The sequence below is a fragment of the Podarcis pityusensis genome (genome assembly GCF_964106645.2).
Source record: "Podarcis pityusensis genome assembly, chromosome: 10".
Classification (NCBI taxonomy): Eukaryota; Metazoa; Chordata; class Lepidosauria; order Squamata; family Lacertidae; genus Podarcis; species Podarcis pityusensis.
Window position 1 is genome coordinate 55,385,960 of NC_138035.1, and position 22,682 is coordinate 55,408,641.

The window sequence follows — 22,682 nt, forward strand, 5'->3', positions numbered from 1 at the left end:
CATTTATCCTCAGTTGCTATTTTGAAATCAAACTCAATTGTACAATCAAATCCTTAAATCTAACCATTGTTCTTTTCCCATTTCTGGAATCCTCTACCCATATTATTTCTGTCTAATGTATCTTTTCTAATAATCAAGCCCAATGGTGAGGTATCAGAGTTTATTTCACCCTTATATTTACCCCATGTTTTCATTCTGCATTTAAAGAGATTTCTGCCTGATGGTGTCTAGCCTTAACATCTTTTATATTGTGTGACTAAGTGTGGAGAGAGTATTCATCTCTTGCAAAATATCACCTGACTTCCATGCTTCCAAAGGAAAAGAAGCTATATCCCATACATTTAAAGGAGTTTGAAAACAATGGAATTTAGCCTCCTATCTGAGTTCAAGAGTAGTTAGAACAAATGTCAAGTCAAGCTCTACCTCTGATGTAGGCAGATAAGGTACCTACACAGAAATTGCTCAGAAGAATGGTTCCACCTTCATAATGTGCCGGAAGATGGTGTAGCAAAAACAAAATAAAACACTTCTTCCTTCAGTCCTGTCCAATTGCTCTGCACACCAGGTCTTTTGTGTTATTTCAGTTCCTTTTTCCTTTCCTAAATTGTGAGGAGTGACTTACCCATACGTTTCCTCCTCACCTGATGTGCTCTTAAACAGCTTTAGCAATACCCCATTTTCCTTTCAAAAACTTAAATGGGATAGCCAATCTATATGCAATTTAAAAGTTCCTTCTAAGAAGGATATATGGAGGAACATCCATTATTATCTCTATTTCAGACTCACATGCTAGATGCAGGGTGAACCTCAGGCCCAGGAGCCAAATATAGTCCCCAAACTATATACAGCCCCTCTTCTCAGGCCACACCACTCAATCCTATTTCATGCCCTCCTTAAATGTTTGGCAGCTAGCAGCTGTGTTAGCTAAGCTCTGCCTCCGTAGCCAGAGACAGTCTGCTGAAAGCTTCAGGAGGGGAGAGTGCCCTTGCCCTTGCTTGTGGGCTTCTGATAGGCATCTGGTTGGCCACTGTGAGAAGAGGATGCTGAACTAGACAGGCCATTGGCCTGGTCCAGCAGGCTGATCTTATGATTGTGTCCTTCATCTCTGACGCCTGCCTGGATGGAGGATGTGGAAGGATGCATATGTGGGGTGGTGGAAACTGGCCTACTGTACAAAGGGAAATTTTGTTGCTTCTCCCACTTTTGCTTATGGGCCTGTCTGCCAACAGGATGTGGGCCCAGCAGCAGATCCTACTTGCTTATGAGGCAGCCTGAGGCAGTGCCTCAGGCAGTGGAACCCCATCACCAGCTCTGCGAGATCTCACTGGACTCCACCATTGTCACAGCTGCTTCAGGGGTGCCACTACACAACCCAGATAAGGAAGGCTTCAGGAGTGGGGTGATACCTTCCCATTTCACCTCAGGCTGTAAATGATGCAAGCTTTTTGTCTAGAACCTTTTGTCTAGAACCATGGGTTCCTCAAGGAAGGAAAGCCATATTGTGAGAATCAGCTTAATGATTCTATCATCAAGCAAGGAGGCAGGACCATCATCTCCAATGAAAGACATGCATCTTTCACCAAACCATCTGGTACGGGAGAAGATAGCTAGCCAGCCTTAAATACGGCAATCTGTTTCCAGTGGCGGAAACAGTAATCTTTATTTGTATCCCAGCATTCTTGTTAATTTTTAAAAATTAATTTTTCATTAATAACAGTCCAGTGAAAGCCACATTAATACAATACCAAATTATAATACAATTAAAAGAGCCAATTATCCAATTCTAAATTAAACAATTTTAGATGACTTCCTGTGTTCTGGTATTCAGGGAATGATGTTGTTCTTTCGTCCTGCTCCGATCCTCTTAGTTAATCCAAATACAACAGTTCCGGTCCTAATCCTTTATTTTGACAGCCACTGATACGATGCCTTTAGTTCGTATTTAACTATTCCACATCCATTAATTTGCAAGAAGAGTTTGTATTCTGTAGATTTCTGTATGAAATGTTTGTTTTACATTCATCATTATCTTCATGTTGTAATCCATCGTCTCCAGCATTTCCCCTTTCACTTTAGAGAGTGCAGTTGTCGCTGCACCACAGCTTCACACCATCTTGCTTATCCCAAACTGAAAAAGATCTGGCATCTCGCCATAGCTCCGGGCAGACCTCCAGCATTACTGTATCTTCTTTGATTCCTTTCCCATCTGTTAACAAGCTGGTATTTCACCAAAGCCATGATAAGTCAGAGCTAGAGTCCTCTTTAGGTTAGTGCCACAAAACATTACAATGTTTTCACACAGTTCAATTATTTCAATTAATCCATAAAAATCATGAAGTTCTTGTTAATTTCCTCTTGCAATCCATCAATAATTACATTCCATTAATAATTGCATTCCATTAGAAGTTAATTCTTTCTTCAGTGAAGGTTTGCCAGATCATAAAACAGCATATATAATGTATATAAAGAGAAAACAAAGGTTCCCCTCCCCTTACATACCAATCCGGTTACAGCGAAAATCCTCTCCAGATCGAAACCTTGGCACTTAGTGGCTGATTTATTTAGCAGGTTATCTTGTCTCCTTATACCAGAACACACTTGTTTCTTAAGTCCAAATTCAGATTCATCTTAAAAAAACAGAAGTACCTCCGCTCATAGTGACTGCATTGGAGAGTTACCAGTACGTGCAGTGCTATCCACTCAGCGTCTCCTGCCACCCGCATTAGCGAGAGGCAAGTATCAGACGATCTGTGGGTGAAAGCTCATCTCCCCCCGACCCGGGGGGGGGGGGCTTGCAAGGATAATTACTCTTAAATTATCCTTAAGTTGCTACACGGACAGTCTCTGCTAGTGTGGAAACTGCTTTTCACCATGGCGGTGAGTGCCGGAAGTGTATCCCAGCATTCTTGCAACCGCAGGGTAGTTTATTACATACAGAAAGTTTTCAGGTCTCAGAGATCTAATGTTTTAGCACACACTATTTGCTTTCAAAGAAAACGTAATCCAGTTACCTATTTTTTGGCATGCTGCAATGAAGAGAATAGGAGTTCTTCCAAGAAATCTCTGTTTGTAAGAATGAGGTGATTAAACTGATGTAATGAGTAGATTCTGCAATTCTGCATTATTATGCCAATTTGTGTGTGTGTTGAGACTGCCTCTCACTTGTGTAGGCCAGGACAGAGCCGTTTCTTGATTGTGCCTTATTACATGATGGCATATGGAAAGGTGCGTTTCTGGAAGATGTGGGGCACTAATAAAATTAGGCCTTATATTCCACTGCACTCCGTATATGAGGCATGATTCTGCTCACACCATTGGCCTGTGGAAGGCAACTAGGGAGGCTCTGCAGGCATGCAAAATTTCATTTATTCTTCAATCCAATCCTTGGAAACTGTGTCTACAGAGAGCATCCATAATGCCACAGCCATTCAACGTGTGATCTTAGAGACTAGCAAAGCAAGGCAACACCCTCTCCACAGGTGTCTGCCCCTGGAGAGAACAGAGAGGATGACAGGCTGCGAGAATTTCCAGAAACTGTAGGTCAACAAGAGTGGTTGGCTTGCCATTTATCAAAGCAATGTGCTTTGCACAGCCCAGTTTGCTTATTATCGATTTGCTTATTCATTTTTATCTACCTATTAAAATATTTATTAAATGCCCTTCTTCAAAAGATTTTAGAACAAAAGGTGGGACCACCTAATTTGCAACCCAATTTAAACCGACAAATTAGCATAACCAAATACAACAAAACAATAACATAGAGCAGGAATTAAAAAGCCTCTGGTGTAGGTCAGAATACAGCAAAACTCCCAAAATGATCTAAAACTTAAAATACTTGGAGAAATTGTGTGATCATCAACTGGCGGCATAAACCATGCCTCCATAGGTTGCTGGACTACAATTCCCATCATTCCTCACCCTTGGCTTTTCTGACTGGGGCTGATGGGAGCTGGAGTTCCGAAACCTCTGGAAGGCCACGGGTTCCCCATCCCTGCTGAGATTTCAGGTGATGTGCAGCACAAAACAAATAAATAGCAGTTAAAAATATTAAAACAGATTCAAACTTACTCAAATAAAAGAAGCAAACATCTATTAAGACTTTGGGGTGAGTAAAAATGTTTTCGCTCACCCCCTTAAATGATCACAGTGTGGACTACAGGTGAACCTCTGGGCTGTATGTTGCCAGTTTCCTGGCCTACCCACCCCATTCAATTGCCCTACGGCCACTAGACCACCACCAGAATTTCCCCTCATCCTCCAGAAGTGGCACACCTTGCCCCCACCAGAGGCGACCCATTAGGCACTAGAGAAAGATGTGCAACAGATTGCAACAGAAATTCTTGCATTTTCAACGTACCTCTCCTCGCAGAATAATTTTATACTACTTCATCCTACATTGGCAGTGCTCTGAGACAAGCTTCAAAACAGGTGTGTTCCCAATACAAAGACACCTGCAGATCAGCAATTGCTATTTCCGTTCTCTAGGTTGCCGGAATAGGCTTTGCTCGTGCAGCAACAACTGCACATAGACAGCGGTGCTGCCATGAAAAGCAAGAGTAAGAAATATTTGCTTGATTTATTAATGTCTTTAGCAGCTACCAAGCACAACTGAGCCCATTTCCCCCCCCCCAAAAAAAAGTACTCTGCGTGTTTTATTATTTACCAGGAATAATACTATAATTAGACTACTCTGTAGTAATCTAATTAGTACTCTGCTTATTGCCTACTACAAAATGGATTTCTTGACTGTCTGTCAGCATATTCTATGCATTCCCTATTTGAATAATGGCATTCTCGTTGGGACCAGTAGGGTAGGGGCATTTGACCCAGAATGCTGCTTGCTCCATTTTTTAAATACCATGTTTTTGAAATGCCGAAAAACTAAAACTGTGGCAAGTTTAATTTCAAAGTCGTTTTTGGCCTCCCTTTCAAATGGCATGTGGTAATCCTGCGTATCTATTATTTTATTTTATTTTATTTTATTTTCTGCACTGACGGAAAATGTTAATGAAGAGAGCCGCAGTGTACCATCTCACCCAGAGCAATGGAAAACATTAAAATCACTTTGAGAAGAACTGAATAAAACTTTATTTTTATAAATATAGCCCTCGTCGGAGCTCTGACATTCCACTGTACTTTTGAAATAAGGGCACATGGAAAAATATGGCAGAGAGCCTTTGAGATAGCTAACTAAAGCTACAAAATGAGCACTGCACTGTATTTCCAAGGAACACAGTTCAAAAGTTGTACGATTACTACTAAGGTTGTTTTATTCTTTACCACATTTGGAACAGGAAGTCTGTGTTGTTCTTGAAGAATTCTGAAAAGCAATGTCACAGTCTGATGACCTCTTCTCCTCATTAAAACGTTCCCAAAGACAGCTCTCTGCATGATGTTTTGTAGCTTCAGCAGCCATGAACTAATTTGTACCTCTTATTTTGATCATGCACACTGGTGAAAGCACCAAACAATATTTTTCTTTAAACACAGAGAGGCCTTTCAACAGCTCAGCACGCAATTTCTACCCTCTTTTTAATCTTGGAGCACCTATTTATTTGCTCTTTTCACCACTAAATCTTCTTTGCTCCTTTCTGCCCCCTGTAAAGTCGCTAGTTAAAAATCTTCTCTGTGTGTGTATGTGTGTGTTTTCCCCTCTTCATAGGCTTAAGCCATTAGAGGGTTATTACCATAAAAAGGGAAGAGAAAGAATTAGAGATATCGGAATTTGCATTAGTAAATTTCGATCCAATTAAACTAAAATAATATTTATTTAGGAGCTACCTTTCTGGAACGTGTATCTGTTCTGTAAAGCTGATGGGGCAAAAAGCAGAATAGGTACCCAGTGACGTGACTGATTTGTTCTGAATACTGGATGTTTCAAGATGGTGCCGATAGATAATTAGCATTCATCTGGTTGATTTGTTTATTTTGCATTCCTTCAGTCTTTCTGATAGATTCATTATGCAAGCCATCTCCTTCTCCCATCTCAGGCTTTCACTGCTGTAAAATTGCAAACAAGTCCTGTCAGGGCCTTTGGCACAGATGGCTTAGAAAGGCAGTCTACGTTGGCTGACATTGAGAGTAACATCTCAAGTTATCAATATTGAACAGATGCCGAGCAAAGCGATTACATGCTGTATTTATTTGTGCCTCATTTCTAATTAAAAAAAATGAATTCTATGGAATTAGACCTTCAATAGTAGTTTCTTAGGGAACCCCTCTCCCAATACAAATGTATCCGGAACCTTAGATCTTCATCAGAAGTCATTCTCTGGGTCCCTCCTTTGAGGAAGACCTGGAAGAGAGAGCCCTTTCAGTTGTGGCTCTCTGTTTGTGGAGTGCTCTCCCCAGTAAGGTCCACTGGGTGCCTCCACTGACATCTTTTCGATAGACTTTATAGATCACTTTATACCCTAACATGGTCACAAAGCAGTTTACGCATCAATCAATAAAACAATCATCCATTCATCAAAAAGTGTTGGAAGCTGAGGAACACAAAACAAAGTCCGATAAATAGGAACAGATCTATAGAAACATCACAATCCACTGATCCAGAGCAGGCTAACCAAGTCTGAGTGAAAAGAAATGTCAAATTGCCAAAGCGTGCTAATTGAAGAGGTGTCTCTCAGAGAAGAGTGTTCTATAGTCAAGACACAACCACAGAGAAGACCCTATCCCACATCAGGTGACAGTGCAACAGACCCCTCTGACAACCTCACAATCGAGGCCGGCTGGTATGGGAAGAGATGCTCCATCAGCTACCTAGACTCCAGGACATTCAAGGCTTTGTACATTAATTCCAGCTTGGGCCTGCTAACATACAGGTAGCCAGTGAAGATCCCACAGCGCAGGTATTATGGCTGCCACTCAGCTAGGCTATCCTGGTCCAGGAATGACCACAGGTGGCTGGAAGTGTAAGGAAAAAGTGTAAGGTGGCTGGAAGTGTAAGGAAAAAGAAGGAACCTTTTACCACATGTGGTGGACGTGCCTCAAAGTAAAAGACTTATGGGAAAGGATCTATAATGAACTGAAAAAAATGTTGAAAAACACATTTATTAAGAAACCAGAAGCATTTTTACTTGGTATAGTGGGGGGAGAAATCCCCAAAAAGGATGTTACTTTTTTCTGTATGCCACAACAGCTGCGAGAATATTATTAGCGAAGAATTGGAAGAAACAAGATTTACCAACTATAGAAGAATGGCAGATGAAGATGATGGACGGTATGGAACTTGCCGAACTGACTGGGAGACTCCGAGACCAGAGAGAAGAGACAATGGAAGAAGAAATTTAAAGAATATTTGAAAAAATGTTAATATTTAAATCTTAGAATAGCTTTGGAAGTGGCTATAGGCTGTAGGGTTAGAAGTAGAAGATCTGTAAATGATAAAATATGAAGATTTTTATGGAAAAAGTAAGTGTGATAAAAATGGTTAAAAATTATGATATCTGAAACTGCTAAAGATGAGGTAAAATGAAAATCAGATAGGGGGGACTTGGGGAAGCTCACCTGGGGGGTTTTTCTTGGGGAGGGTGGGAAATGGGGGGGGGGATGATGATGTATTTTTGATGAATTGCTATGTTGAAATTCCTAATAAAAAATATTCAAAAACAAGAAGAAGAAGAACTCTGGAAAAAAAGGAAAAGGAAAATAAAATGTACAATTTAATTTACTCCCCCCCCCCAAAAAAAAGAATTTTGTTAAAATAAATTTTATTAGTATTTTCCACACAACAACAACACGAAAGATATCTAAAAATAACAATACACAACACACACAAAAACATTCGAAAACTAAAGAAAGCAACAATAAAAACAACAAAAACCAAATCCATATCTTACAAGTTATTATAAACACTAAAACAACAAGACATTGACTTCCACCAATCCCACAGCACCTCCTTTATCTCTCATTGTGTCTTCCTGTTTTCCTGTTTTCTTTATCATCTCTATCCTAACATCTAGATATAAATCCCTCTTTCATATCTTTTCACTTCACAAGGTTATTCCAGACTTAGCCAGATTTCTGTCCTCGAACCTTGACCTTTGAGGTATTCATTTAGGCACTCCCATTCTTTTTTTACTTCACTTTTTGGTTTTTGTCTTATTATGTCTGTCAATTTGGCTAAGTATTCTGAGAGAAATATTAAGAGCGGGCATCAGCAGAGAACCGGAGCTCAGGCGTCTCCCCGGAATGCCAGATGTTAATAGTTGTTATGTGTATGCAAACTTGGGTGGCTTTGAGAATGGTTACAGGAGAGGGTTGCCCCTCCAGATGTTGTTGGACTCCCATCACCCCCCAGACATCATGGCCAGTCAGGGACGACTGAACAATATCTGGGGGGGCCAGAAGTTCTACCTCGTCAGGGCAATCATTTTGCTAGCGGAAAAGAATAGCCTCTTCTATCAGGACGGTTTATTTTCAGGCACCAAGCAAACTGGTACACAGAAAAGAAAATCGAAATGTAAGCAGGGGGAAGGAGGGGGGAGGACATTTTCAGGAACTGATGTCTCTCCTGTGGCTCTTTCTCCACTAGATGTCCTTAGCGTTTCACGCATCAGCTTCAAATACAGTAACTGAATATTCACAAGGGTACAGACCTTTTTTGGAGTGTTTGATATTAACAGATCATGACTGATGGCTTGCACTACAGAGTTCATTTTATGTGGAAGATTGAGAGAGAGAGGCACACAAAATGAGCACAATAATTTAATCCACTGCTTGGTTAAGATATATAGGGGTATCCCAATTTAGGAAGCTATTAAAGTCGTGTATGCTTTCTTCTTTGGAAACATTTAAGCAATCAAGGCATTCAAACAATCTGGACCAGGGGGAATCCTTACAGGGGGAAAAACATTTGCTAGATATAGATATTATACTAACCAAGAATTCCTCCCCACCCTCAACCTAATTGTATTGCTTTCAAATCCTATTTTATAGTTATACAGACCATTTGCAGTAATCCCAGTTTAACAGCAGGGGTTTTGTTTGAGTTTTACTAGATCATAAAGGGGGAGGTATCACAGGTACCCATTTCAGGCTTGCAAGCCTGCCCCAACCAAAGCCATCTACCCCCAAAAGAAGAAGAAGAAGAAGAAGAAGAAGAAGAAGAAGGAGGAGGAGGAGGAGGAGGAGGAGGAGAAGAAAGAAAGAAAGAAAGAAAGAAAGAAAGAAAGAAAGAAAGAAAGAAAGAAAACATCTAAATCAAGCATGGCCAAACTTGGCCCTCCAGATGTTTTGGGACTACAACTCCCATCATCCCTAGCTAATAGGACCAGTGTTCAGGGATGATGGGAATTGTAGTCCCAAAACATCTGGCGGGCCAAGTTTGGCCATGCCTGACCCTAATAAATAATAATAATAATAATAATAATAATAATAATAATAATAATTTATTCATACCCGGCCATCTGGCTGGGTTTCCCCAGCCACTCTGGGTTGCTTCCAACCTAATATTAAAAATGCAGCATCAGACATAAATGAAATTAATGCACGCTGAGATAAATCCACCAGGACAATACCTTTTCTGTTTTGAAAGATTGCAGGTACTTTAAATGAAGCTTTAACCACACACATTCTAACTAGAGCAGAGGGCTACAAATCTCCTGTAGTTAGGAAATGCAGAGAGAGAGAGAGAGCCCTGAAAGGCACCAGCAAGCATCAATTTGGCCATCCTGGAGCAGCATGTGTCTGATTTCTCAGAGCAGCGGGCAAAAAGTTTGCACTGCATACATGAGCAGTTCCTTTCCCAGGGGCAGACAGACAAAACACAAAGAGGATGCTTTGAATAACCTTCAGAGTCCACGGCTCCAGCACTCATCTCCGGAACAAGCGCCAACAGTTAAGGGGAAGGTTGCAACCTCCGGTGGCTTCATAGCACTTCACTGCCACCAGCGGGACTCAATGTGACAATAAAGACCACGATGCCAACAAAAACAGCAGAACAGGAGATGTGGGGGGAAGCCAGACAAAAGAGACTGTGTTTGCTGGCAAGCAGGGTACATATTTAATATTAAATATTTAACCATGCCAGAGTTGACTGGGTTATTTTACATTGGTCCCCACCAGTGGTATATATATATATATATATATATATATATATATATATATATATAATGAAGGATTAGAAGATATATTTACTTTTTACACTGCAACAGAAGCCAACAGACTTGAACTTCTGTTTTGATTAGAAATTGGAATTCTTTTGGTGTTGTAGTATGTGTGTGAGGAGGGGGCACTTACCTCTCTACAGTTACCTGTGAGGAAGGCCTTTGAACATGGTCTATTTTTTCACGTTACCCCTTTCTCTCACGTCACCTTTTAAAAAAGCTTTTTTTAAAAGTGTTAATCATACATAGGAATAAACTACATGTTTATTTTTTAAAGCCCCCCCCAACCCCACATTTCAATGTGAATTCACAATCTTGAATGCTTTGTGGTAATATTAATTCACCTCAGCCATACATAACCTCCAGGTTCGTCACTACCACCACCAGCCTAAACATGTGGGGGCAGGGAGGTCTATAGGAATTAGATTCTTCTGATCAGGGACTCTATTCAACATTGGAATGAAGTCAAGTGTTTGAACTTTAGGTTGGGAATCAGCCAGGATTTGGATTCTGCAGGTCGTCCACACTGCTGCCCAATTGTTTCCCTGCTTACCCTCACAGAGGCCATCTTGGCTGTGGTGCTGAAGAGCTCAAGGACTCCACAAAGTACGTACCAAAGAGTTCTTGCCTAGAGTGGTTCATGAGTTCATGGCCTGCACAACAACCATGGGATTATCTCAGATTATATTTGGTTCACCACATGTGGCAGGACACAGATTTGATATTGTCTTCTGTTCTGGAATAGGGCGTAATAATCAGTAGATGGGTGAACTGCAATTGACTCCATTGTTGCAGACAATATCATCACAGGTTTGTGGTGGACAGGTTTGACCTGCAACTATAACATCTGTAGGGGTGGAGGACCAGTTTTGATTATCAGCTATAGACAGCTGATTCAACCAATGGATCCCTGAGGTAGAGAAATTTCCTATGGGTATGTCTGGCATTCCTGCTAGAGTTCTGGTCACTGCCTGGAATGTCGGGTGAGCCAGCAATATCACTCCTAAGTGTCCTTGGCCCAGACTCAGACTCATATCAGCATCTAGTTACTCAGAGGAGCTAAGGGCAATGAAGCAACAGGTCAAACAAGCTGAAGAGCAAGTGTTAGAAGACTTGTAACAAATGCAATCAAACATAGATAAGACCCATTGGAAGGAGCTCCCATTGATCGCAGTGGAATTACTTCCTTGTAAGTAGCCGCAGGAATCATAAACTACATGAAATACAGTTCCTTCAGTTGAACATTAGACAAGGATGTTGGAACTCCTCCTATCCTGCTTTTACCATTTCCTTAACTGGGGGACACATTTAAAATGGTTTGGAAGGGGGAGACAATTGTGGGGAGGGAGCAAAAAGGCAAACTTAATTCTCTAATGGCATAATTCTCTAATAACATAGGAGAGACATCTAGTGGTTAAAGATAAATATGGGAAATACAAGACAATAATGTCGACTATTGCCTATGAAAGCTCATATAGTAAACCATGAATGTTTCTTAAGAGCTCACAGCACTTTCTGAAGCCTTAGAGTACAGTCTGAGAATCTTAAGAACTGAAAGGAGCAATGCTGACATAGGAAGTAGGCATGCAGGGATGACTTTCCTCACATGCCTTGCTCCTCATCACAACTACACTGGTTTACATGTGGAGAAAATTGAAAAAGGGGAACTGGTGGCAAGGGACAGCTTAGATGCCTGTGTAGGCCATATTGTAGGCCTCTAAGAGCCACCTGCAGCCCTCAGGTCACAATTTGCCCACACAAATGGACTAGATGATTCTACTCAGCTTCCTATGTTTCTAAAAACAAAAATTTCTTATAGAGGCCCATCCAGAAATTGCATAGTGGTGAAGAGGGGTGGGGCAGGGAGAAGAGGCAAAGTCAACAAATAAGCCAAGCATCAAATAGACAAAAAGTGAACCAAAAAAATAATAAGGGGATCAATATTGTTGATCCAGTCTTGATGGAGGAGTTTCAGTTGATGTAGCTGAAGGATGTGGCAAGTTCTTGGATTGGGTTTGTGTGACTGCATGTGCCCCTCTTGGTGGCAGAGGGTCAGGGAGAGGTTATGAGGCAGGAGCTTACAAATGCCTCATTATAAGAGCAAGTGGTTCCCACCATCTCAAGGAGGAAAAGACGAGGCCATTTCTAAAGATGGCTTCCCAGGACTTAGAAAATGTAAACAGCTATAGGCCTATGGCAAATGTTCCTTTCTTGAGCAAGACTCTGGAGCAGATGGGTGCTACACAGATCCTTGTGGAGAGAGAGGGGTGGGACTGTAACCCCATTGATTCTTTTGGACCTTTCGGGAACTTTTGATGCCATCAATCACAGTGTCCTTCTAGGATGGCTGTCTGAGGTAAGGGCTGGTGGCAGCACATTGTGATGGTTTTGCTCCTACCTGGTCTGTCAGACCCAGAAAGTGGTGCTGGGCAGGGGGTGTATGTTTAGCCATGTGGAGCTTGTATTATGGATTTCCACAGGGCTCGATCCTATCTCCCACACTTCTTAATAGGAAACCACTGAGGGAGGGAGCTAGAGTTTTGGAGTATGTTGTCTTCAACACAGAGATGGCACACTATTTCTCTTCATCTTCATCAAGTGTGGCAGTGGGTGTGCTGGACTGGACAGGTCCCTGGCTGTGGTAAAGGATGGATGAGACTTAATCCCAACAAGACAGAGATGATGTGCGTATCTACCAGTTCTGGAAGGGGTTGCAATTCCTCTGAAGGATTAGATTCACAGCTTAAGCTACTGCAGTTAGCAGCAAATAGTGATCTCTGTGCTACATTTCACCAGCATAGGCTGGTGGCCCTGGCATTAACAATCTGCTTTATTATATTATTTATTTGATTTATATACCACCCTTCATCAAAAGATCTCAGGGTGCTTCACAAGATAAATCTATGCTCTAGTAAACTCCCATTTAGGTTACTGCAATGTTACAGCAGTTCACAGGACTGTGCCTGCAGATGGACCAGAAATTTCAGGTGGCCCAGAATTCCCCAGTGAGATTCCTAACAGGAATCAGCCATTCTGAACACATTATGGTGGTCCTTGCTGAACAAGCTTGCATTGGTTTTCAGCAGTTTTCTGGACCCCAATTCAAGCTATAAAACCTGTGAACCACAGCACATGAAGGAAAATTTCTTTGGCTTCTGGGCCAGAGCTCCCCACCCCTGCACTCAATTTTTGTTGTCTTATATTGCCTAGGTCAGTATAAATTGTGATGACACCACCACAATATAGAACTTCAACAACATATGGTGGCTAAGTAAACCTCCAGTTTTTGCTGTGTGGCTAGTACTACAAACAAACAAACAGAAGTGGTCAGTCCCAAACAGTGCACAACACACCACTCAAGCGAGTTGCATTTGGCTCCCTGGCCCTCAAATTATACAGGCCAAGCCAGGATACGTGATCCCTTTGTTGTTGTTGTTTAGTTGTTTAGTCGTGTCCGACTCTTTGTGACCCCATGGACCAGAGCACGCCAGGCACTCCTGTCTTCCACTGCCTCCCACAGTTTGGTCAAACTCATGCTGGTAGCCTCGAGAACACTGTCCAACCATCTCATCCTCTGTCGTCCCCTTCTCCTTGTGCCCTCCATCTTTCCCAACATCAGGGTCTTTTCCAGGGAGTCTTCTCTTCTCATGAGGTGGCCAAAGTATTGGAGCCTCAGCTTCAGGATCTGTCCTTCCAGTGAGCACTCAGGGCTGATTTCCTTCAGAATGGATAGGTTTGATCTCCTTGCAGTCCATGGGACTCTCAAGAGTCACCTCCAGCACCATAATTCAAAAGCATCAATTCTTCGGCGATCTTTAAATCACTTTTAACTGGTTGTAGGATACGTGATCCTACAACCAGTTAAAAGTGATTTAAATCGATTTATTTCTGAATGCATTTATTCAGAAGTAAGTCCCATTGAGCTCAATGGTGCTTACTCCCACGAAAGTGGTATAGAATTGTAGCCTCAATTACTTCTTTTTTTTATAAAAAGAAATCAATATTAGGCATTCTGCCAAGAACCAGGACCTCTTACGCTCCCGTTCTATGAAATTCGCCACAGTTTTTTTTATTTAAAAAATCTGCTCCGACACATATTCTTGCTTCCTTGACTTCTTGCAATTGTAGTGGCATTACACTTAAGGGCTTCATTCTTTACTGTGGCAATTACAATCATTTTGTTTCATTTATAATCCCCTTTTAGAGTAAATGAACATAAAGACATAGATGGATTTTAAATGACTGTCTCTGTCACATACATTTGTAGAGGACACTAAATCTCCTGAGAGTTAGATTTGTGTTAATTAAATCTACAAAAAGAGAGAGAGAGACAGAGAAGACTCCATAAGGTCCAAAGCATGCTTAATGAATTAACACGGAAGCCCTGTTGAGCAGGCCTTTTAAACTATAGTGAAACAAATCAACTCACACTTTATTACTACCCACTTAACAAATTAAATCTGTCACTTTATATCATAGTAAACCAGGGTTTTTCATAAATGCTAATTAAAGCCATTAAAAATGGAAATCTCCCATGCAGCTTATGCAAAGCATGCCTATTGATGCAAAGAGATAGGTCCTGTTTGTTCTTCTGAATGAAAACTAGAACTTCAACTCTGACAAGCTAGACTGCGGTGGGAGGGAGCAAGCGGTGGGAGGGACAAGCATACGAGCCTAAATAAAACAGATACAGATTTATTTATTTTTTAAAAAAAGAATTTGGAAGGGATTTAACTTGAATGGCTTGGAATCATCCTTTATATGTGCTGTGATTTATCTGTTTTAACTAGCACTGCAGCATCTTACACTTACATACACACACACAAACAACTAGTAAGCCAGTAGCTAGAAGCTGGAAACACATATATGCAATGGGTTGCTTTTACCAGCTCAAGTAGCACTTTTTGTTCCCATTTTGCAGAGGAAAATGCCTAGGTTTTACTGGCTCTCAGCCAATGCCCCTTCCATTTAGAAATGGACAGTTCTGGCAGACTGGCCTATCTGTGTGCCTTGTTTCACAAGCGATGGAGAGAAACATTGGGTGATAACCAGCTAAGTCATACTCAGAGCAGATCCCTGGAATCACGTAATTTAAATCCATTGATTTCAGTGCGTCTACTCTGATGACTAACCATCAGCTGTCATGTGCTAGTGTCTCTACACTCTTCTGCTTTGACTTGCAGATGGCAGGCAGAGCCACAGTGCCCAGCTGGAAATTTGGCAGAAATTTGGAAATTTTGGCCTCCTTTCTGTAATGACTTATTTCAATGTACAATCTAAATCTAAATGCAGTTTGTTGCAGTTATATGTTTGGAGAAGAGTTTGGATTTGATATCCCACCTTTCACTCCCCTTCAGGAGTCTCAAAGTGGCTAACATTCTCCTTTCCCTTCCTCCCCTACAAAAAACACTGTGAGGTGAGTGGGGCTGAGAGACTTCAGAGAAGTGTGACTAGCCCAAGGTCACCCAGCAGCTGCATGTGGAGGAGCGGAGACGTGAACCCAGTTCCCCAGATTACGAGACTACCGCTCTTAACCACTACACCACACTGGCTCTCTTATATGTGGCAGGGAGCAGTAGCCAAGCTCAGCTTCAAGCCATACAGGACCAGAATGATCCATGGTTTGCTGCACTTATTCTTTACATAATTTGAAATACAGCTAAAATATTTTACCTGTACAGTGGTACCTTGGTTTATGAACTTAATCCGTTCCTGAAGTCCGTTCTTAAACCAAATCCATTCTTAAACTGAGGCGCGCTTTCCCTAATGAGGCCTCCTGCCGTTGGTGCCCTTCCACTGTTCAGCTTCCGTTTGTAGACCAAGGTAAAGTTTGCAAACAAGAGCACTACTTCCAGTTTTGCAGAGTTCATAAACCAAATAGTTCGTAAACAGGACTGTTCGTAAACCAAGGTACCACTGTACATTTAAAAAAAAAAAAGTGTGAAGCTACTCTTGGAACTGCTAGCTGATATTTTACACCAGTCAACACCAACAACCCCATATACCTGACACCAGTGACACATATCACAACAGACACCAAATTTTTCAGAGACAGTTTGGAACCAGCACTCTCTCTCCCCAGCAGCAAACTAATTTCTTTATTGGGCAAGGAAACTGTTAAGTTGTGGGTGAACATATCAGACGACACAGCGATTCTTCAAACAGCTCTTGTTTATTCACAGACCCAGAACAGAACTGAACTGGAGGGTTAAGCCAGCCTGCTTATATAGAGCTCCACTACAACGCAACAGCAACAACTTTCTGTAACTATCCAATCACTGAATGTCACTTTCAATTCCTTATTTGCATATGTGGACCTGAGTGAAAACTATCTACAGTATCCCCCTGCTGGCCCAGGGTGAGAACTTCAGTACATAACAGAAACCATGGAAAGTTTGACTCTATTGGGGACAAGATTATTTTCCCTGTTCCATTCCTCCTCCCCACTCTGGCTACATGTGACCAGATTTACAGAAGATGGTCCTCTGTTCAAAGGGATGTCTGGTCTAGGTCGGTGGTTTAGGACAGGGGTGCAGTAGGTGCAGGCTGCCCTGGGTGTTATCACTGCAGGGGGTGACTGTGGGGCCTGACCTGCAGCACGCCCGAACCACATATCTCTCCTGGGGAGTGGTGCTGTGGCTGGGGGAACTGCAAGCTCTGTGCTGCCCGAAACAGTAACATGGGACTTGTGGACTTCGTGGAGGCTCCATGCAGCTTGCCTGCCCCAGGTGCAGGGCATTTGTGCTGCCCCAGGCCCCCAAGCAGCTAGCTATGCCACCAGCCTAGGTCTGGTTTGAAGACAGAGAATCATCAGACAGGAAGCAGACACCTTGAAGTTGCCTGTTAAAACTGATCTCTGGACAACAGACTCAAGACAGTTCACTTGGCCTTCTCCCACTCTGGTGAGATTGTCTTTCCATGTACGTAAATTATCCTAACTATTTCTCAAGTTGCAGTCATTCATTTAAATTAGCATAAGCACGTTTCATGTAAATCTGTGTCTTCTGTGGAGAGAGTTATGCTTACTCTTTTTTGGGCAATGCGTAAGAGGCCCTCTAGTTGCTTTCCACTCCACCTGCATTCCTGTTGCATTGTTCCACTTTCAGAACAAGCCCAGGTAATTCAGAGCCCCAAAATACAAGTAGAAATTTGGAGGAGGTTTGGAAGAATGCCTTCTCTGAATGTCATACATCCAGACTCTCCAAGTGTCTCTATTTAACAGGGACAGTCCCAGATTTACAGAAGCCATCCCGGTTTCTGATTTGATCCCAGAATGTCCCACTTTTCCTTAGGACGCCCTGATTTTCATCAGAGAAATATTGGAGGGTATGGAGTTATGTGATCCCTAAGCCAAGGAGATAACTAACTACGCAACCTTTATAGGCAGCCCTGTATAGAGAAGTTTTTTAATTATTTGTTGTGTTTTATTATGTTTTTATATATGTTGGAAGCCACCCAACATCATCAGCAACATCATCATTGAATAAGACACCCCTCTTTTCACCGGAGAAATGTTGGAGGGTATGTACGTCAATGTTGTGTATGGATGCAGTACTGTATAATGGTTCATATACTGCATAGAAGGGGTTGGCAATCTGGTGTCTTCCAGATATTGTTGGACTACATCTCCCATCATCCCTGACCACTGGCTATGCCAGCTGGGGTTGATGGGACTTGTAGTCCAGCAACATCTGGAGAACACAGCATTGGCTACCCCAAGTATATAGGCTTGGTAAAACCCATTCACAACATAAATACAAACGAGTAGATGTTCTGTTTTCTCACTCACTCCAACAGGCTTAGTTTGGATTAAACATAGGAAAAACTGGAAACAAACCCAAGTCTATACAAGCCATACTTCACTGGATGCCAACACATTAACATTTTGGCCAGGGAAAGAGCTCACTCACAGCCCATTTCCCCCCTTAGGAAACCAATTTTCCTCCAGCTGAGTGCAAACAAAGATCTCTTTCATCTTCAGTAATTAGCATGGAATGAAATGGAGAAAATACATGAAAAGCCCAGTCATATCCATGTTTGTTCAGATGTCCTGCAGATTTCAATAGGATTCGGTTTCAAGGCACAGTCATTGCTATCACATGAGAGGGAGAGCACAACTGCATGCTGCGGTCATGTCAGCCCTGCTCTCTTCCCCCCATCAATGCATCGGAAGCCATGTCTGCAGAGGTGATCTGGTTGGTACTGCATTGCATCCCCAGGATGTGGAACCTTGTACATCCATCTGGGTCAATTGTCTAATTCCTGGACTCCACTTCTAATTCCTAGGTGTCATACACTGAATATGGCATAAATTAAGCTATATTAAATATATAAGCCATGTTTAAATGTAAGTTAGGCTGGCTTCCTGATGACGTCATCGCCTGGAGAGATGGACTCTTAAAAGAGCACAAAGGGAAGGGTGATGATCTATTGAAAATGACATCAGCAATGCTAAGACTGTGCCAGCCGGAAAATGGGTGAAGCCCCTCCCTGCGGTCTGAGTTACACAGAAGAACAAAGGCCAGTAGTAGAGTTTTCCATATTTAAGAAAGATAGGATACAAGGGTTTGGAGAACAAATATCACAACTGGAGAGAGACCTGTTGGAATGGAATGTAAAAGGGCTGTCTAAAATGTATAAAATATTATTGGAATGGGGGAAAAGGATGGGCAAGTAAAATCTTCAATGATACATTGGGCAATAGATATTGGTTATAATATAGGCATGGAAGCATGGGAATGATTGTGGAATATGGATATAAAATTTACACCATGTTATGGTTTAAGAGAAAATTACAGTGGTACCTCGGGATACAGACGCTTCAGGTTACAGACTCCGCTAACCCAGAAATAGTACCTCGGGTTAAGGACTGTGCTTCAGATTGAGAACAGAAATCATGTGGCAGCAGCACAGCAGCAGTGGGAGGCTCCATTAGCTAAAGTGGTACCTCAGGTTAAGAACAGTTTCAGGTTAACAACGGACCTCCAGAACGAAATAAGTTCTTAACCCGAGGTACCACTGTATATGAAAATGATATAGCAATGGTATCTAACACTGAGTAAACTGGGGGAAAAAATGTATGAATCTAAATCAAACAAGTGTTGGAAATGTAAAGAGAAAGAAGGTTCTTTTTAGTGGTATTGTAGTAAGGTTAAGGCTTACTGGGAAATGATATATAATGAAATGAAAAGGATGTTTAAAGTAACGTTCGTAAAAAAAAACCCCAGAAGCTTTTCCCTTTGGGAATTATAGGGACAGAACTACCTAAAATGTATAGAAACTAATTCATGTGTGCTACTACAGTGGCAAGTATGTTACTTGCCCAAAAATGGAAAGAAGAAGACGTCCCAGCAAAGGAAGAATGGATACAGAAACTTATAGAATATGCAGAAATGGCAAAACTTACTGGAAGAATAAGAAATCAAGATAAACTTTTTATAAAAGAATGGGAATTGTTTATTAAATATTTAGAGATTAGCTGCAAACGGATAAAAACATTGGCAGCATTATTGTAATAACCTGCAGTTTAATAAGAGTATATATTTAAAGAAGATGAACAAATTAAGTTAAATTGGATATGCAGAAAATATACTATAAAAAAATTAAGGAACCACAGAAAGTAGGGGAACGAAGTAAAGTTCTGAAAAGTCAAAATGGTTGTAAAATCAGTGAAATGCATAAATCTGAAAAGATATATATATATATATATATATATATATATATATATATATATATATATGTAGTAGAGTTTTCAGGATTGTGGTTTTGCCTGATATAAGAGGAAAACTAGTGGCATTTTACAAGCGGTTTGCAAGCTGGAGAATGAGCAATGTGGGTTGGCAGTTTGAATCCAAGGTGGCAGCCATGCAAGAAATAGGACCCCCTTGTAGTGTAGTGCTGCAAATCCCTCCACTGTAGACTCAGGTTGTATATATGTGTAAATAAACCCTATATCATAAATACACCACAGTCTCCGCTGTGCCCCATTTCCAAAGGCACCTTTGCAAAGTGCCTAGAACCCATGGAATTTCGCACTGCTTTAAGATTGGGGTGGCATGCAACAGTATGGTAAAAAGACAGAGCTCGCAACTTTTTACAACTAAAAATATCCAAGTGACATTTAAAAACCAGGAAGTATGTCGAGATGCGAAATTGAATGAAGCAGATTTCAACATTCTCATGCTGCATTGTTAAAATAACAGATCAATCATTGCTGATAACAAAGCTCCTAGCAGTGAATCATTCAAACGACATTATGCACATCCAAATGCTATATTAAACCTCTAATGTTCTTAGTCAAGCAAAATAGCACTTTACGTCTTAAGCAGGTCACCTAAACTGAGCATCTATGAGATTATTATAGGGCTGCTTCAAACAGGTTCAATTTATGACTGCAACCACCAATTTGTGACTTAGATGTATGGATGTGTGCTTTCACGGATAACACAGCAGTGGGAAACTTAAAAACATAACCTCATTTAATACTAGGATACCCTGAAACCAAAGTCAAAGGGCTGACTTTAAGATCAGTCAGAAATTTCTGAGCCTTGGACAGAAATATTACTTCCTCAATTAAGCCAGTAGCTCTGTCTCGAAACCTAAACTGGCCAACTGTCAGTCACCAAAATATTTTGTGTGGTTTTTCCACCATTTGCTCTGGCACTGAGTCACTATAACTTCCTAGTCTCTCAGCAATCTACAAACATCTTAAGTCACTTAAATACCCGAGCTCTAATGCTGTTGCATTCAACTCTTGAAAATGCTTTTACAAGTCATAGAATCGTAGAGCTGGAAGGGATCCTGGCGGTCATCTAGTCCAACCCCCTGCAATGCAGGAATTTCAGCTGAATCATCCATGGCATGGCCATCTAACCTCTGCTTATAAACATCCAAGAAAGGAGAGTCCACAACCTCCCAGGGGAGACTGTTCCACCATCGAACAGCTCTTAACGTCAGGAAGTTTTTCTGTAGGTTTATCCAGAATCTCCTTTCTTGTAAGTAGAAGCCATTAGTTTGAGTCCTACCCTCCAGAACAGGAGAAAACAAGCTTGTTCCCTCTTCCATGAGACAGCCCTAAAGATATTTGAAGATGGCTATCATATCTCCTCTCAGTCTCCTCTTTTCCAGGCTAAACATACCCAGCTCTTTCAAGCACTCTTCGTAAGGCTTGGTTTCCAGACCTTTTGATCATCTTGGTTGCCTTCCTCTTCACGCGTTCCAGCTTGTCAACATCCTTCTTGAATTGTGGTGCCCGGAATTCAACACAGTATTCCAGGTGTGATCTGACCAAGAGTGATTTATATGCCACCCATCTGACTGGGTTGCCCCAGCCACTCTGGTCAGCTTCCAACAAATTATAAAACCACAGTGAAACATTTAACATCAAAAACTTCCCCATACAGGGCTGCCTTCAGATGTCTTCTAAAAATCCGATAGTTGTTTATTTCATTGACATCTGGCGGGAGGGCATTCCACATTGTCAACAGACAATGATGGGTTTAAAAAATATTTAATAAGGTTTGGATTTGGAGTATGTAATAGCAGATGAAGAGAATTGGTCATGTTCACAATGTTATGTGTTCCTCAAGTGATAAGAAGTTACAGACGCAGCCCTTACCCAAATCTGGCTTCCTTTGAAAAAGAGATCGTTTCATGGTATCTGGGTTTATTCACAAATATACAAGTTGAACATACCTCCCTAGAAAACTGGTTAACAATTAAATATGATATTCTAATAAAAACTTACCTGCTTAATAATGTCTCCTGCATCTGACTGGAAAAAGTTACTTTCTCTGCTTTAGGCACATTGTACATTGCTCAGATTTAAGTGGACAAGGGAAGTTAAGCTCTCTCACCCGGAGTGCCACTTCCCCTTTCCAACGTCATGCTAATTTCTCTGGCAGGGTTGAACTAAAATATCAACAAAGAATGACTAATCCAGCAGTGTCACAGGGCTAATTGATTATATCAACATTTATCTCCGCTGAGGCCATCTCCATACTCTGCTCCCTTGAAGAAGGGACATTCTGCGGATATCAATCAATATTTCTTCATTGCACAGCAAGAAATTGCGTTGCAACATATCAAGGACGCCCAAACAAGAATATAGTTTGCTTATATATCAAACGCACATTAAGAACACCAGGCCGTGCATGTCTACTCAGAAGTAGGTGCCCCTGAGTTCAATAGAGCTTACTCCCAGGTCCGTGGGAGCAGGATTGCTGCCTAAAGAGTTGAACAATTCTTATTGTCAGCTCTACAGTATATTAGCTCATTTTTCAGTATTTGTGACCAAGTCTTAGCTGCACTCACTGCAAAGACTGCTAGTTTATATGTCACCATCTTGCTAGTGATAGGGCAAATAAAAAAAAATCTTTTCTGCCACCCCCCTGGAATCTATACTGAGGAGGAGGATTGTATGATAATATAATAATAATAAAATTTTATTTATATCCCGCCCTCCCCAGCCAAAGCCAGGCTCAGAGCAGCTAACAACAATAAAATGATACAACATTCTAAAATCATTTCATTATAAAATCAGCACCAATGGCTGCATTTGCCCCAATACATCTC

The 22,682-nt window shown here is 41.4% G+C and overlaps 1 protein-coding gene across 1 annotated transcript in view; it reads right to left on the reverse strand.

The window, feature by feature from the left end:
• Nucleotides 1-22,062, reverse strand: part of TFEC (transcription factor EC) — a 123,479-nt gene extending 101,417 nt beyond the window's left edge. Inside the window, exon 1 of the mRNA XM_081023784.1 lies at nucleotides 21,856-22,062. The gene's annotated coding sequence lies outside the window, so the exon portion shown is untranslated. The remainder of the gene's footprint in view (nucleotides 1-21,855) is intronic.
• Nucleotides 22,063-22,682: the final 620 nt, after the last annotated feature.